This window comes from Musca autumnalis, unplaced genomic scaffold, assembly GCF_047663935.1.
Source record: "Musca autumnalis isolate F117 unplaced genomic scaffold, ASM4766393v1 scaffold_3, whole genome shotgun sequence".
Taxonomy (NCBI): domain Eukaryota; kingdom Metazoa; phylum Arthropoda; class Insecta; order Diptera; family Muscidae; genus Musca; species Musca autumnalis.
The window spans coordinates 80,746,335-80,751,430 of NW_027411866.1; positions in this window are offsets into that span (position 1 = coordinate 80,746,335).

Here is a 5,096-nt window from a genome sequence, read left to right on the forward strand (position 1 = left end):
TTTTAGAACTTTCAAATATTGATAAAACTAAAACATAAAATGTCACAATTTGTGGATATTAGGAAAAGTCAGATTTTGTTTTAAAATTCCATTTGAAAAAAATAAAAAAAAAATAGTTTGACGCTACATGAACGATTCTGGGTACATGGATTGAGGAAAAATTCCCATTCTCAAATCTGATCGAGATACTAATTTTGGATATTGCGCGCAAAAGTTATGGCGGTTACAATTCTGATTATTAGAAAAAATCTTATAAAAAAGCTATTCATTATATCCTGAAACATTGTTAATTTATGGCTTCCTACATACTATATGTTTACTGAGACCCTATAACTTTAGTGAAAAAGTTGTAAATTTTCGCGGAAATAAGGAAATAATTCAAAACAATTGGTAGTTTGCAACTTGTTTTAATAAAATTCAAGCTGTTTATGCATCCGAAAAATATATAAAAATATGTACGTAATCTTAGCATCGCGAAGATTCAAATGAAAACGATACAAATCCGTTTAGTGGACTGCATATTATTGCAAAACAAAAAAATATATTGAGGAAATTTATAAAATTTTTGTAAGAGAAAATATTTATTAAAATTTATTTTGTGAGTAGGAAAAATATGTAGGAAAAATAGGTCGGCGTTATTCTTCTATTTTAGTAAAATTTCACGCAAAAAATCAAATTTTTTATTATATTCACTTCTCGAATACACGCTTACATCTAACGGAAGATCAAGTTCAAATAGATTTTGGGTTCCTTTAAATGGGGAATAATCTTGAAATATAACTCTATCGGGTAATGTTTATTTTAAAATGCGTGTGAATCGCGAAATCCTTAAAATAGCTTGATGCGCATGTGGTTTACCAATACACCGAATTCTTCTCTTTTAATTTGTACACATTTGCCAGGATTTACTTTGGCCGCTAAGATGTAGTATCGTCTGCAGCGTAGTGTGCAAAAAGCGGTATAACGCTTATAATTCGTACAAAGTGCATACACTTTTTATGCGCATCCGATGTCACTATCATCCGAGAAAAAATACATCGATCTAAACCTATCAAGAACCGTGGATGTAGCATCACACACTATTTTTGGGATAAATCGGATACAGCTCCCATGCCACTAAATTTTTTAAACCGCTGTTTTCGCAAAAACGCGAGTGATGTGTCAGTCTCTTCACTGAAAAATAAACGATTCACAAAAAATGCGACTAAATCCGCGATATTTCCAAAAACATTTTACGCACATTTTTTGGTTTTTGCAGTTGATGTTTTTGCCGTTCTAGTGGATGAATTTTCACGATTTATGATTTATATGATCCGGACCGTCAAAAAACTAAAATATCTTGGGGTCCCAGCACAATCAAACGGATATTGTAAATACTGCACCCCAAAAATAGGGTTTTTCGAAAAAAATATCGCACTAAATTTTGGCCTTTGGCAGTGAATTACTCTGATGCTGTCTAGGCTACATGGTCAATATACATACATATCAAATTATGCGTAAGGGGGATGCAGTGGACATTTTGAAATGTGATACATTAGAAGTGTAATCTTCATTTTTATTCTTCTATTTTTACTTTGGACAGATATCTGTTATTTAAACGGCTTAACCGTCAATCGAATAACAACGTAAAAAACTCGTTTGCTTCAACGTGTTTTTATCATTTACGTGAAAATTAACTTTTTAGCCACATTTTTGAGCTTTAATTAAAAACACTTCGTTTGATGCAGCTATGGTCATATTTAGTGGTACACTGCAATATTTCGCGAATTATAACAGTGCAAACCTTGGCTTTACCAATGTTAAATATTTTTGACTTTTCGTCATATACACTTTTCGCTAAAAATTTGAAAAAGTTGGAAATAAGCAAGTCGACGACGAATGCCTCCAACGAAATGTGAGGAAACAATTAACTTTCTTCAAAATATATTTTTGCAACTTTTAGCGGATTTTTCGCGATATCTCAAAAATAAAATACGTCAGATTCTTCCTTGGATAAATACGAACATTTTAAGTCAAACGCGAAACAAATCGGTTGTAAATTGGTCGAGTTTTTGATTCACGTACGAACGTCATTTGAGTTTTATATAATAGAAGATACATAAAGTCTATATATGATTTAAGAAATATTTGTTGTAATATCTTACGGGATAAATCTCAAAATAATTGTATATGAAATTGTATAACTCGATATCTGGACAAAAAAATGAATTGAATTGCTTTACGTCATTGTAAAGATGGGATTTTTTACTTTAATAGTCAGACTTATTATTAAAATCGCAAAAATGAAAAGTTGGGTTCTATTACCGGCTATTGCGATATCTTCGTTGTTTGACGACCTACGATTAGCAGGTTTTGCTGTTGATATACCCCTTATAGAAGAGGAGATAATTGCTTTGGAATAAAACGTTGACTTTTTCTCCAAATAAGTTTTTTGCCCATTCCGACCCCTAAATATTATCCGATCATCACCAAAATCAAAAGGCTTCTTCCTCTGTAGGACCCCCATTAACCCCAAAAAATTCGTGACGATCCGATCGAAATTGCGACCTGTAGCGTGATTACAAAAAAAATTAAAATTGAAGAATGGGATGTATTACCGACTATTGCGATATCTTCGTTATTTGGCCACCTACGCCACACGGTTATTAATTAACAAGGTAAAACCATCGTAAACCGTAGAACGAGCATAGCTATGATCAGCTCAAAACATCTTGGTCCAGCAGCAAAGAGCTACATAATTAACATCCCGATTAGAGGTGGGCGCGTGTCGTGCCGTGAGTAGTGCGTGTTCGGGCCTTCTCGAAAAACGCCGTGTTTGTGCGTGAATGTGCATAAAAATATTGGTCCGTGTTCGTGCATGTTCGTGCCTAATTTTTTAGGCACGCTCCCATCTCTAATCCTGATGACAATATCGTTAAACCAGTCAGTTATCTCACTGCTCCCAAAATAATAACGAACACTAACTTGTAGTTGCTGGGGTACAGACTGTGTGTGTAAGAAAAGTCACACGTACACATTTTTCGGTAAAATAAAATGTATTTTTTTACATTTTTTTATCAAATAAAAGCAGTTGTTTATTATCCTTAACATTTCTGTGAACTACTTTTGCATAATTTCAAGAAAATCATTGACATTTCCGCCATTTTCATCTCCAAATTGATGGCGATGACAACTTAACGATAATATCCATAGCAATCGATATTTTAAAACATTATATCCAAAATATCTAATGTTGGGAATATCGATGGTTTGCCAGCTCTAGTACCGACCCCTTGTAGAGATGATATTTCCTCGGTCGTCGCGGGAATGAACCCCAAATACCTAATTTTAGCTAATTCGGTCAGCTAAAAGCTTAAAATACCTGAAATGGAGCAGAACTGTGGTATGGGGGCAATAGCACAATTTTTGATGGAGAAAATTTTAATCAATAGGAACCATAAATGCCAGATTACATTCATTCTTGTTCGAAAATGTAGATAAAAACTAAAAAATGCTGAAATCGGTGGTACCGTTTAATGGGGCCACACCAAAACGTGGACATATTTCGACAATTTTTTCTGGAGAAGTTTTTTGACCACTCGGAACCTCAAATGTCAAATTACTGCTAGTTCGGCCAAAATCCTCAAAACACGTAAAATCGGGAGCTATACGATAATATGGACATATACTGACAAGTTTTTGTTAATAAGTTTTGTGAACCTCAAAAAAATCCTCTAATTCCGTAAAATGCAGCTTAAACCTTTAAAATGTCTTAAATCCGGAGGTACGGTAATAGATACCAAATTTCAGCAATTTCCGTGTGATAATGTGGCTAAAATCTTTAAAATACCGAAAATCGGGAGGTACCGTGTTTAAAACGTGGATCGGTATACATAGCTCATTTTCAATACCAAACATTCTAGGAGTAATATAAACTTCTATACCAAATTACAAAGCTCTGCGAGCTGTATCTTGATTTCAACAGATAAACGGACGGACGGACAATGTTTTATGGACATAGAATTTTATGCTGATCAAGCATGTATTTTTAATTTATAGAGTCTCCGACGAATATTTCGATATGTTACAAACGGAATGATAAATTAATAATAATTAATAAATTAATAATAAATAATAAATATTACCTGGGGCCTAATTTCGTGATTCGATTCGATCGAGAATTTGCTCGTGAATAAAGCTTAAAACACATACAACGTTTGGGTAAAGTTTTGTGTCGTTTTGGCCGTTTTTACACTGTTGGGCATGATGCCGAAAAATTCAAATTCATTTGAAATATATGCCGACAAACAGATAAACGCTGGACTTTGGTATCGTCGTCGCCCTGTTGTTGTTGTTTTTTTCTCGATGCCCAACGCAAAACTTTAATCAAACGTTGTATCTGTTTTCAGCTTAAGTTTTCGACACGATAAAAAATGGCATGACAAGACTCGATCGAAAACGTTCAAACAATGTTATCGATTTTTTCGATAGTAACCGGCAATCGATCAGGTAATCTTCAGGAAATATTATGAAGGTAGACGACAAAAAATGTGTTTATTTTTATATTTTTATTTTTTTTTTTTTAAACAAAAACTAAAAACCAATATTATGAATGAAAAAATGTAACCAGCTAACGAAACGATCGTCGCATAGCGGTTGATGTGTGTGTAGGACTTCGGTAGATATCAATTTTTCAATGTAATCTCCTTAGGTCATAAATTAATTAAAATCTCAGAAATAATGGCCTTCGCCCCTAAAAAGGCAAAAAACTTAAAAAAACCCTGTAGAATTTGCTGAATAATACATTGAATAATAATTTCGGAATGAAGTAGTGCTAAAAAAATAAAAAAAAATATCTATGTTTATAATAATACATATATCTTAATAGTTCTCTCTCAAAATAAATGAGAGAGAATTTGGAGGGTTTTTTGCTTAGCCTCTCTGAGAGTCTTTCCTTTGGTAAACAAGGGAGGATGTATTATATTAAATGTTGTTCACCTATAAAAAAGGCTATTAATATTAATTTTTTTTTGCGGAAATGCTTACTTTTCTAAAATTATTTTTTAAGACTGGAAACAGTAAATTTTTGCTAATAAATGCATAAATTTCTATAATTT